At 33.0% G+C, this 14,100-nt stretch overlaps 1 protein-coding gene across 2 annotated transcripts in view; it reads right to left on the bottom strand.

Moving 5' to 3' along the window:
* Positions 1–14,100, bottom strand: part of LOC145295909 (FAS-associated factor 2-like) — a 119,747-nt gene that overhangs the window by 53,088 nt on the left and 52,559 nt on the right. The gene's annotated exons all lie outside the window — the stretch shown is intronic.

Below are 14,100 nucleotides of genomic sequence, written 5' to 3'. Positions count from 1 at the left end.
TTACCAAAATTGTTAACTTTTTTTCTTTTTTTTTTTACTTCAATTCACCCAAAATAAAGCACACTGCAACAGAGATGTAAAGGAGGCTACCGTGAATTATGAGGAAATCTTAAGTGTGTGTGTGTGTGTGTGTGTTGATGGGAGGGGTACAGAGATGTTGAGATGCTTGTTCACATTACATTCAAATTTCTGCATGTTGTACAGTCAGGGAAACAGAGCAGGGAGAGAATTCCAAAGGCAAGCAATTCTAGGAAAAATGCTATTACAAGGTGTTCCAAAAGTCTTGGACACATTAGAAGTCCTCATATCTGCTTAACCATGAATGCCGAGATGAAAGTGGTGCCATTTTAAAGCTAAATGCATTAAGTTGTTTGTAAGGATTTTTTAATTTCTTTTCAGATCCAGTAATAGTGTTCATTTAACCAGATAAGGCATTTTGTGTGCTTGAATTTGCAGAAACTGAATCATGGACATTTATTCAATGTGCACTTTGCAAAAAAGCTCTCACACCCCGCAATTTTTTTTGTGGGGATTTGCGAAAGGACTGACTATGTGCCTCCCATTCCAAGAGACGTGGATGAGCTGAAAACCCGAATGAGAAGCTGTTGCAACCATTGACAACACAATGCTGGGACATGCTTGGCAAAAATAGGACTATCGGCTTGATGCGCATCTTGTGACCAATGCTGCTCATATTGAACATCTTTGAACATCCCATGAAAAACTTGAGATTACAAACTTTCTGAACATACCCGATGAATTTTTATATCCTTAATAGTTTGAGATATTCAATGTCAAAATGTGCCCAAGACTTTTGGAATACCCTGTAGAGTAGAAAATCTTCCAGCATCTTGGGACCTCTACAGTGAAGAGGTGTGATTTTGTTGCTTGTCAAGAGTATTCATGTTGAGGATAGGGAGCACATCTGCTACAAGGAACTTGCTTCAGCAAGTTCCTTGTAGCAGATTCCATTAAAGTAGTAAAACTAACAGGGATGCAACAATATGGTGGTAGGACAGGGGACATAGCTTAGTAGACAGTATGGGACCTATTAGAGTAGTGACTTTCTTTGTAGGGGTGGGGGTATATCATCAATAATCCATTTGTTTATATACCAAATTAAATTGTTGGGTAAGATTTTATAAGTGGGATTTTTTTCTTATATATAATATATATATTTTTTTTACTCATGTTCACTCCTTAAAAAGTATGTCGCCACTTGGACGTAAGGGGCTACTATTTGAGGCCATGTCTAGAAAAAATAAGGTAAGTTAAAATTTTATTGAAGAATGATTTCTTTGGTGGAATTTTACTCAGTTTACTGATTGTTTTTATTTTAATAACTTGCTTATCAACCCATTTAAAACTATTTAATGCAAAATCCAGTTATTTTAATTTTTTTTAAATAATTTTTCTTATTTTCAAGCATTTATTCATGGATAAATAATTGTTCTTTTTATGATTTTTTTTTTTTTTTTTTTTTTTACATTGTTTCATCCAAAACAAGGCACAAACTGCTACTAAGTCATAAGGGGCTACTATGAATTAGGAGTCATGCCTACATAGCATCCTAACTGCAGAGATGTCCAGCAAGATGTTTGTTTATATTACATTTAAAGTTCTGAATATCGGTACAGTCAGGAAAACAGCAGGGAGAAAATTCCAAAGGCAAGCAATACAAAGAAAAAAGCTAATAGTGCCTCGTTATACTCAAGTACCTTATTAGTGAAGGGGTTAGATTTTGCTAGTTATCTGGTAGGCCAGGAGTATTTACTTTGAGGGAGTAGTAGTACAATAAGTTACATTTCATTGAAGTATTTGTAAAACTAGCACAGAGATTCAACATTAAAGTGATGGGACAGGGGTTGGAGCTTGCTAGATAGTGTGGGATTTATTAGATTACAAACTATTTTGGACTATCTAAAAGGTAGAGGCTAGTAGTTGGTGCACCAGCCCAGATGTTACAATGCCCCATGCATAGGTGAATAATGGTTTTATAGAGATATAGGATATTGGCAGGGAGAAATTTTCTAGCACAGTAGACAAAGGCCACTTTCCTTGCAACAGCTACGGCAATACATGTGGTACTATCAACATTCCTCGCCCAAGTATTACAAAGTAGTATGCTGACACCGATTATTACAGTTAAATTTGGGGGAACTTTTTTTTTCCTATCCCCCGCCTCTCTATAAAAGGGGGTTGTCTACTCCGAAAGCCATTTTTTACTTGGGGATGTTAGGAGTGTTTATTCCGAAAGCCGTTCTAAACAGAAGTTTCCAAATGCTGTTCTTAACATGACAACACTCAAAGAAGTGAAATGAAAAAAAAAAGTCGTAATTGTTTTGTTTTACATGTTAAAAAAAGATGACATAAAACTGGAATTTTCTTAAATACTATTGGCAGAAGAGTTGAAAAGAGGAAGACTTAAACAACAAACAGAAACAGCTCGGATTGCTACCACTGATCTCGATCACTCTAAACAGTTTATATACAGTGAGAATCATTAACTTCTAAAACTTCTGTTTTTACTTTCCATTATTATTCTGATGGACCATTTTTTCGTACTTTTATTTATTCATACTGATTCACACATTCCTTTAATTGCTTTTTTAAATTCAAACAGTACCTGCATGTTATCACCCTATACCATCACTAATTGCCAGTGAAAGCCAGATTATTTCATTTCAACTACGGCCGCCAGTGTCCGCAGTTGTTCAGGGATGGCAGTGGCCACCAACAATAACCATAGTTTACTTTCTGTGGGGAGTGGGGTGGGGGCTTCCACTAGGCAACGCTGGTTAACGGGTCCTGCTAGTATTAAATATCCATCCAGTAACACTGTACAAATTAACTTTCATAAGACGACCTTGTCAAAGGCCTTGGATATATTAAGCACTACTACCCTAACTTCGTCAGTTTTATTCAGTGTTTGGTAAATGCATTCTGAAATAACCCTTAGGAAATCTGTGGTAGAATGGGTTTGCCTAAATCCATATGATTGTTTAGAAATAAGTTTGGCATTAACAAAGTGGGGGATTATTTTAAGATTGATAGATATTTTAGGATTAAAATTATATTATTGATCATAGTTTTATGTTATTCTCAAAGCAAACACTATTTTAATTCAAGTACTACTAATCAGAGCCTGAATGGACATGAAGGGACAGAGATACTTCATTAATGGATGCAGCTTAATGTCATTCCCAGGACATTTTTTTTTTTTATAGTTATTATAAATGCTGATAAACTTCAAGAATTGTCTGCATATTAACTTTTTCAAATATATCTTTCATGCCAACAGTTAGTGGGAATAAAATCACTACATTCCATTACTAAGTGCTTAACAGTGTATGGCATTTGACATGCTATACTTTCTGGATTCTCAAAATAATAAAAAAAAAAAAAAAAAAAGATTTTAGATTACTTCAAGCCACTGAATTCAAATATCAAGTTAGTTTTGTTCAATCATGTTAAAATTTATTGCATTAGCTTATTGTGCCATACTCAATTCATTTAAGAGGACTTCTTTAAATTTTTACTATTTGTAATAATTATTTGATAGCTTTTTATTTGGAAAGAGTAGACAAACAATTACAATGACTTATTAGAAAGATGTAAAATTTAAGAATAGAAAGTCAATATTATATCAAGATCTATCTGCTCAATACCACATTAACGATTTACCCACATCTGTGTTCACGAGTTTGTCTAGCCTCCCTATAGACACTCTTGAGGAAACTACTGATCCTGATTTTCATGAAGACACAAACTTTTAAATGCCCAGTTTAATAAATCAGGAAGAACTAAGTGATTTAATAAGACTTGAATCTTCCAAAGAAATGATCCGAGATTCTGGCATTAGGACCGAAAGAAAATAAAAATTACAGAAGTATTCAAAAATAACTTTTTAGCAGTTCATTACCATTTGTTTTACTAAAGAGAATTTAATTTACTGCAATGATACTAAAGTTATTTTAAAAAACTTTTTGAAGTGGATGCAAGTTTGAGTGAGCACTCCTCAAGAAAGTTCCTATATTACCAATCATTTTTTTTTTTTAAATATATTCTAAAATTCATAATGATCTATTCATTAGTTTAAGAGACTACCATATTTATATGCGTGTGTGTATTCACTACATTTTCTGACAGAGCAGAGGACTGCTTGAAATATTAAAATAAAATATAAATTAAAAACAGTTTTTATGCTTCTTACATCTCCCATAACCTTGAAAAATATATATATATTACATACATATACATAGCCTTGAAATAAATATATATATATATATATATATATATATATATATATATATATATAGAGGAATAAATTGTAAGATGGTCAACATCATGAAATTTGGTATCTAGCCTTGACATTTATTTGTTATATGCTCTGTAATTATATTGAGCTTCGTAAATTAAGGATTAATATTAATAAAAAGTGAAATGTAGTTGAAAAAACAATTTCACAGATATATTTTACATACATATACACACACATAGATACATGTATGCATACATTCTCTCTACATAAAGAGCTTGTATTAGAAAAGTTGATTCGCCTACTAAATTTTGAGGACAGACAAAAACAGTTAACTTGCTGGTGACTAACTTTTTTACAATTTGCCTCTGTGGTATGACCACCTGTTTTTATCATGATCTAACTACAACTTACACATTCCTTTGATCAGAACTTACCAACCATTTCCTGCTCTCCGGTTTCTTATTTCACTGAGCAGGTAACTTATCGATTGACAAAAAAAACTACAATACATCATTGCCTTTTTTTTAAGTCACTTTTTTCAATCAAAGTTTCTTAAATCTGGTGCTTATTCTTAGTTGTGTCTTTTATCAAGTGATTTAGAAAAGTTGCTGATAAGTTGGAAAGCAATAACATAATACGCCATATACAGAGTGGAACGAGAAAAGTGTTGTCATAAAGAAAACAACACAACTTTACTTGAAAACTTTTATTGAAAAAAAAAAAAAACAATTTAGGTAACTTGAAGTAGAACTATTCAATGGTTTTCAGCTTTAATTACTGTCTCAATACGGGTTTAGAACTGGGAGTATGCTTTTTCCACAAGCGGCGACAGGAGCTTGGTGAATTCTGTGGACGGCAGTAATCAGGCTGGCTTTGGTGTTGTGGGAGGTCATGTTGGTGATGTTCTCAATGTATGCCCAAACGAAGTAGTCCAGCGGGTTCAGGTCGGAGGAGAAGAGGGGGGGGGGGGTGAGAGAAAGGTACAAAGTCATAGCATTCCTTCTGAAGCCAAGCCTGTGTCTCTTTGAATTTGTGGGCTGGTGCCACACCCAGGATCTGCCAGTGGCCACCTGATTGCACCTGGGAATCACCAAACTCTTCAACACATCCAGGTACACTTTAGTGTTGACTTTCAAACCGACTTCAAAGATGTGAGGTAGCATGAGGTGGCCCTCACTTGAAACCATACCAAAGACCATAATCGTGGAGGGAAACTTTTCATCACCTTGAGCACATCCCTGTTATTCATGGCAACCCAGCAACACAGTTTGAGGTTGCTGGCAATGGTCCTGTTGTCATAACTTGGATCGATAGAGAGCAGGAGTTGTACAGCTGTGCATCTACGATCTCACTCGTTGAACATTGTGTCACTTTCAGACATGATAGAAGGCTCATATCGCTCTGGGGATTTGTACACAACTGGCCAACTAGTAAATGATCTGGGAAAAAAAAAAAAAAAAAAAAAAAAAAAAAAAAAAGAAATGGAATCATGTCATCTTTTCTAGGGCAACGATTTTATCATTCCACCCTGTATAGATGTGTGCTACAAAACAGATGCTGTTAAGAATTGAACATTTTAACATACTGAAAGAAATATTATTTCAGTATGTTAAAATGTTCAATTCTTGACAGCATCTGGTAAGATGGAATTAGAATTTGGAATATAGACTTTGTCATTTATTTGTATATGCTTTGCTTCATAAATAAAGGGTGAGATATGAAGAAGTATTTTTTTTTTTTCCTTATAAACATATATTATGTATACATTATATATATTTATTAGTGATGGGGCGATTCCAATTTTTTCCCTAATTCTGATACAATTACTGATTCCGTACTAAATTCTCGATTTTGATTCTTTATAAATCTCTAAATATTTAACTAGTTATTTCCTCCCAATCATTGTAAAAACACACGTTAAATGTGCAGATATTTTCTCAAGGATAAAAATCACTTGTGGGGGATGATCTATAGATTTTAGTTATATTGGTATTTTAAAATCAATAAATATTTATTATTTTATCTTTGCTACTTACTAGCAGTGAAGATTTTGCTATAAACAAGATCAAATAAAAGACAATTAAAAGAATTGTTTTTGGCATCGGAAAATAGGTACAAATTTTTCCAATTCGGATATGGATTCTGATATCCCCAAAAGTTCTGATTAATCATCTCAACACTAATATATATATATATATATATATATTTATTTGAGGAAAGACAGTGTATATATTATATTAAAAATTACTAGAGTAGTTCCTTCAATCAAAAGTGCCAGAGTGAAATAGTTCATATTTTTCAATTGCAATATTGATTCCTCGGTCGCAAAATATGCTCAAATATGATATTTTAATTTGTCCAGATTTTGTATATATTATTATAGTCGTGATATCAAAAGTAAAAAAAAAAAAAAAAAAAAAAATTTAGGTGCCATCAGCTAGAATCAAAACCAAAAGCAAAAATGTACCATTCAAAGCTGGTGACGTTACCACTGTACCAATGTGACATACATATAAACTGATTAAAAATAAACTAAGATGAATGTTCAAAATGTATGTTTTTTTTTTCAATTTTAACCCCTTTTTGACTCCTTAAAAAGTAATTTAACCGGCTAAAGACCCATAAAAGAACAGCTCATAAAAAAATCTAATCATTTGAGGCCCCTAGCGCCGCTCTGAGAGTTAGTTTAAGAAGTGATAGGTTTTGAAAATATGGAGACAGACGGAGAGACTGACATAGTGAGTTTTAGAAATTAGATTTCACATTTAAGCAATGACAGTGCTCACACAAAAATTACCAGCATCAAAATGGCTACTTATTGCTACAAACAATCACAACAAATTGATTTTTTTTTTCATGTTAAATGAAAAATACAGAAAAAAAATTATTTCATGCATCTGTCACAATATTCAACACCCCCCCTTTTTTTACATAGACATTCCCACTTATCAAGACCCAGAGGCCACTCGAGGATAAGGGTTAAAGAGTGTACAGTAGTCAATTGGCCAATATAGTAATCGTTAGTAATTGAAATTCAGTAAATTTGTTAACTTAAGTGGGACAGCTCATTAAGAACTTATTTACATTGGACTTGAAGACAACCATATTGTAGTCAGCTGGAAAGCAGGCAAACAGAAGAGTTCCACATGCGTACAATTCTAAGAAAGAAACTTTGTTCATGGAATCTACGTTTAGGTTTAGGCACAGATAAAGAGTGGGGGAAATTATTGATAGTGTTTTCAGCTAGACGAGTGTTTCTTGTGAAAGTTTGGCGAAGGGAGGACCATAGATTGGAACTCAGACGAGCACTTGCCATGAAAATAACGATAAAGCAGAGACAGAGGTTGCAGGGAAGAGAAAAGGGCATCCCCCTACTAGGCTACGAAGTTTATTTTGAACTATCAAGGCAGGATAAGTCCTTTCTAGCAGCTACTGCCCAGTTGTGGTACTCTATCCTTGGATATAATTGGTTCTTATAGAGGTCAGCAGCGAGACATCCACTGGATCATTAGAAGGATCCAGCCATTTTTCCAGCGACCTTGGCAATGGATTTGATGTGTGTGTTCCATTTAAGATCAGGAGTAAAAGTCAAATCCAGAACCTTGTCAAAACATGAAGCCTCCCCAAGACGAGAGCCATTCATTTCAATTGATGCCAGATGGGGGTCAGAGCGTTGATGATGTAAAGATGGAAGCTTGGTTTTAGATGCATTAAAAGTAACCAGCCACCTCTTACTCCATTGTACTACGTGCTCAAGATCAGAAGAGAAAGAATCAGAGAGAACATGGTCGTTTACAGTCTTTGATGGGCTACTATAGATGGTAATGTCATCAGCATAAATAGCTTTGAATGATGTAAGGACGTGATTTGGAAGATCATTAATGTAGATCAGAAAGAGAGTTGGGCCCAGGATGGACCCCTGAGGGACTCCAGCATTAATACTGTGAGCTTCTGATTTCTACCCATCAACCACTACTCTTATAAACCTATCAGAAAGAAATGATTTAATAATTGAGAAGACATTTCCAGCTATACCATAGTTGGAGATCTTGTGAAGTTCAACTTAGAAAAAGAAAAGAAAAATGTAGCTTTCTTTGATATGTAAAACATCATAATAGAATGAGACTGTTAGCAGAAATTACTGACACCAATAAATATACTAGCAACAACTACACACCCTCTGGGCAGATATTGATGGAGTTGTAGCTTTCTTTACACAAAATGAATTTTGATTTCATATTTGGTAATTTGAAGAAAAACAAACATTGTCATAGTGTTATTTAATATATTCCAATGTTAAAATTTGCGTAAGAATATAGTCACATTTTATTAATAAGGAGGAAATAAAAAAGGTTATTTTATAAGGGATTTTTCTATGTTCAAAAGTTAAGAAATTTGATTCTGTATAAGCATAAAAATGAATTCCTCATTAAAAATGGATTCTATAATGAAATGAATAAATGAAAAAGTGAAACATTAATTGGTTAAATAAAACAATTATTACTGAAATTACTGAGTAATATGATATGGTTGTGTTTTTCACCTTTATTATAAGAAATAGGGATGTACCAATTATCAAATTGGCTGATTCCGATTAATTGGCCTTTGATAATAGACTGATTACCGAGTAATCAGATGATTTATCAGCAAATTTTGTTGTCATAAATAATACTAATATTAATTATATTGTAAACGAAGACAAGTTTTGCTTGCCAGTGAAACTACACCATATTATCAAATAACAGGCATGATGCGCTGTTAACATGTAGACTTTCACAACTGCAATGAATTTAAGGCAAATAGATGTAAGCATATGGAAAATTTAAGTCCTTTTTCTTCCTATCAAATTTACGTTATTTTTTACTTTAAATCACTGTCAAAGAAAATTATTACTTCATCTTTCAGTTTTCGTGTTGAGGGATTGAGATGATGGGCAAACTGAAAATAAAGCATTCTTCATCAGTCATACTCGTGTTCCTCATTTTTGGACTCTTGCTTCCATTACATATTTTTTTGGTTTAGATAATGTATATTTTATTAAGATAAATTATTAATTAGATATCAGACATATGCAATTTCAATATGTAAAGAATGAACTAAATATTGACAACAACCTTCAACCATTCTGGCCACTAGTTTCGGCTGGAAGTATTTTTGATGCCAATCCCAAAAATAAGAATACAGCTGCTTGCAAGTTATGTTAATCTATTACATCAAAGGATGGCAAATCAGTAAAAACATTTACAATGACTAATATGTTAAACTATCTTAGAAAATGTTCATTCAAAAGAAGCAAAAGTTGCAGATAAGAAACAAAAGTACAGAGAAAGACATTCTAGGAACAAGTAGCAGCAACTACGAGCCTCCAGCAAAACACCAAATTACTATAGAATCAATATTGGCCAAAAAGAAAGTTTGGAATACTAATAGTCACAAGAGATCTATTATCTGAGAAAAGAAATGATTGCTGTTGATATTCAACCATATTCTGTAACATCTGACATTGGGTTTAATAGGCTTATCGTAAAACTTTGTTCGAATTACAGCATTCCATAAAAAAGTACTTCATTGTACAATAATTTTCGATTTATTTATAAAAGAAAAATTCAACTGTCTCTTGCTGAAATTAGCAGCATTTTATTAACTACAGACATTTGGACAGTTACAACAGATAATGCTCCCTTTCTGAGTTTGACAAGTCATTGGCTTTCAAATGGCTTTAAATAGTGCAGAGCTGTGCTTAGAGTTGTTCCATTCCCTGGTACAAAAACAGGTGCAAAAATAAGTGAAGAATTGCACAATGTTCTGAATGAGATAAAATCTTCAAAGTTTACTTAGTCTTTGGGGATTCAGAAACACATAGTTGCTGATGTCAGGCAATGTGATTTACAATAACTATCATACATTCTAACTCAGACTGAAGATAATCATTACATCTAACAGAAATACAGTCTCACTTTAAGCACTTTCTAATAGCAATTAGCCAATTAACTGAAATACAGGATCAGCTTAATTTGGAAAAACAAACCCATTCCAAATGTGATCAGATGGTGGAATTCAACATATATGCTGAAAATAAATTAACAATGAAAAGCACTTGCATTGTGAGCTATTGATAAGATTCCTACCTTAAAAACTTACTAAATAGGGACTTGTTTAAAAAAAAAAAATAATAATAATATTCAGTTCCTGGGTCTATTTGAAAAAAAAAAAAAAAAAAAAAAAAAAAAATCACCAAAAAGGTACCAAAGAAGCAAGTCACAGAACTTCAACCATATCAATGATACAAATTTAGCTCTGAGGTTATTTCTGTCAAAAGCTGTCCAATCTAATTCTAGTGTTTCTGACTTTAATGGAATCCTCACCATTGTTGAATAATTCAGCTCATCAATAGAAACAAGATTTTCATCTGATCTAAATGATAAAAACTTGTATGTCTACTTTCCTAAACTCACAATGCAAATATTAATTTTAAAAGATTGGAATATAAAACATATTTAGAATTGAATCCTACATCTACTTTCCACTGATGATAATGAAGCAGTTGAGGATGAAGAAGTAGTTGAGGATGAAGAAGCAGCTGAGGATGAAGAAGCACGAACCTGCGTAAATTACATGATAACTTCGAAAGCAACTGACAAAAAAGTAACGAGTAAAAATTTTGCAAAAGATGCCTTCATCACTCTTTGTATAAGAAGACAATACGAAGTAAAAGTACAATTATTTCTAATTTCAGCCTTAATTTTTGAGGTGTGAAAAGTAAACATTACATCATTTAAAATAGAAAAATTGCACTGATGGACCATTTTTGTAGTATTATCAAATAAAACTGAATTTAAAGACCATAAATATGAACATTCAATATAATTCTATGCATAGTGGTTATTATGCCTTTTTTTTTTCTGTTTTAAACAAGTCCAGCTGCAACTTAATTACAAGTCGATAAAAATGCTGATATGTTGAATTTTGGGGGCAAAAATAAACTACCAAATCTCAAACAGATACTAATTTCAAAATTACATACCATAAAACTATTACAATGATACAGATCTGGAATATTACATGCCTAATCAATACATATTGTAGAATGCTATCCAAATGTCAGCTCTTTACACCATGTACTTTTTAAATAGTATCGTTACATATCAGTTTTATTTTTAGAAGGTACCAAATATGTGCGTATGTTACACGAGTTCTTATTAAGAAGACAACATATTTGTTGTTGTTCATGTTTGTGAGATAGAGTCTTAAACATGTATATATGAGAGAGACAGTTCTGTATATATATATATAATAGCCAACGGCATGTAATACACAATGAGAGGAGATTTGATATATAGATAGATAGACCGAGAGCTGGACATTTATACTTTTGACAGTTCTGTGAACGGGAGTGTTTCTATAACATTTATACTTTGACACATGTACTTTCTAACATTTTTTAAAATGATGATTTTATCAAGGTTCTTATAACATAAATAGACAATACTTTTTCTGTTGAATAACAACACGATGACACAGATACAAAAACACATGATGACGTCCTTTATTTCATGACCAGCCCTGATTTCACTAGAGAAATTCAAAGTTTCTTTACATGGCTTTTCTTCTCTAACCTTTGCTTCCAAGGTTTGGTGTCAGCAGCTGTCTCTGACCTCTCTCTCTCAGCTCTTCTCCCCTCTTTCTCCCAGACTGCATCTAAAACTCTACCTATATTGAGAACTTGCCACGTCATCGCATGATTAAACATGTGCTCATCGAGCACGTTGCCTTGACATACGTCACGTTGCAAAACATCCCACACTGACATGACCCCATGAGTTCAGTAACCTATTTTTCGAGTAACCTCTTTACAAAATGTTTACAATTTCAATTGACGATTAAATTCCTTATTTTAATTTTCACAGAAACAAATTTCATCATTACATTTCTTTTCCAATAAACAGATATCTAACTATTTTGTGTAAGCTACACAATTGCGATTCCACATTACTTATTTTCAATAACATTCTGTATTTATTTTAACTTATGATTGGAATTCTCAATTTCAAATCTAGCTTCGCAAGTTCGAATCCTTGACTATCCTATTTCATATTTACTCACAAGAACAGGCTTCTGTTATTGTAACAGTATCCTCAAGAAAATGTAATAATATTATGTAGTGTTTTTCACTTTGTTCATCATGGCGATTTAATTAAGTAAATGTACATGTTCAATAACTATTTATAATTTTAATAAAAGAGAGAGCTGCGTGTATCAACGATAGAGTTCTTTATACAATTGGTATTTCTTTGTGATTTTATTTAATTCTTCGCTTGGCACTGATCACATTCCATTTGAGGTGATTCTCTCAACCTCTTCCCAAGTCAAACACAAAGAGAAAATAAAACTTCAGTTGTTCTTCTTTAATGCTTGTGGCCCAAATCACTTGTTTTGTAGTGTTTATTAAATTGTTAGGTGAACGTACAGACTCATTAAAAAAAAAAAAACACCCTCTCCTCCACATGTTAAGAAATGGGTTTCCAAAATGTTCTTTACTAAGTACTATCGTTTTTTTATTGTTTTAAAGATCTTTATTTTATTTTTGTATTAGCTTTGTCCAAGTTAACGCTATTATTGTTTAAAATGATTTCTGATTGATGCGGACCATCATACTTTACGTTGAATGCCCAGAAAAAGTGCCTTCTGATTAACGTTTACCAGTTTTAAATAAGCAAACAAACTTGGCTGTTTAGAATAACAGAATATTTTTTTGATCTGGTCAGAAAGAACTTTTTTGTGGCATATATGTAAAACAGGATGATTTGCAAAAACCAGAATTTTTTTAAATACGAGATTCGTTCATTTTTTTTCATACAATAATTTGGGACGTTATAAGATTCCTACCATAACAATTTACCAATAAAACTTGTTCAAACAAGGCCGATAGCCATTAGTTGCGTGCTCTCGTGTAATGAATGAATGCGTGATTGTAGGATTTACATGAAATTCTTAAAGATAAACTAAAATGACCGAAAAATGGGCTGAAATGACTTAAATAAAAAGTAAATGACTTAGAATGACTTTAATGAACTTAAGGATGAATCGAATGACCTTAAGAATGACTTGAATGCTTAAAAAATAACTGGAATCCTTCAAAAACTTGAATGATCTGGAGAATAACTTGAATGGCTTTGAGACTGAATGGTTGTAAAGTGAGTGATCATTTTACATTAAATTAATACAAAAAATTGATCCCCCACTTTATATCACAAAATTACAAACATAAGTACAGCATGTAGTAAGAACAGATACCACACTTTGATCTTGGCCAAAAGGCAAAGAAAAGGGTATTTATTTGCTCCCCTACCGAGCAAATTAGGCACAAGGCCGATTTTTAATGTGAAGAGTGAAGGGGAAATGGGGACCAACTCCCCGGGTAGGGAAGCTGGATAGTGACAATTGGTAGGAAGGGTTGCCCCTACATTGACCAAGGTCTTATATGTGAGGTTGCCCCCACATATGGTCTTTGCTTGCAGCATCTGCCGGAACAGATACTACTCTTTGATCTTGGCCAAAAGATCAAGAAAAGCTTAAAAAGCTAAGAACAGCATCTATTAACAACAGACCTTTGATCTTAACCAAAAAGGTCAAGCACAAAAGTGTTACGGACAGACCGAACGACCAACAGAGTGACTTATAAAGTCGCTTGCACATGACTAAAAATTGCCTAGTTATAGAAATCACCAAAGAAGCAAGTCACAAAACTTGAATCATATCGCTGATAATACCTACAATTTTAGCTTTGAGGAGTAAATCCGTTATGATTAAGTGCACAAAAGAACTTGACCATTATATAG

This window comes from Euprymna scolopes, chromosome 16 (assembly GCF_053919585.1).
Source record: "Euprymna scolopes isolate OS-2025 chromosome 16, ASM5391958v1, whole genome shotgun sequence".
Taxonomy (NCBI): Eukaryota; Metazoa; Mollusca; class Cephalopoda; order Sepiida; family Sepiolidae; genus Euprymna; species Euprymna scolopes.
The sequence above is the reverse complement of the archived record's forward strand: the minus strand, read 5'-3'. Positions and strand labels throughout refer to the sequence as shown.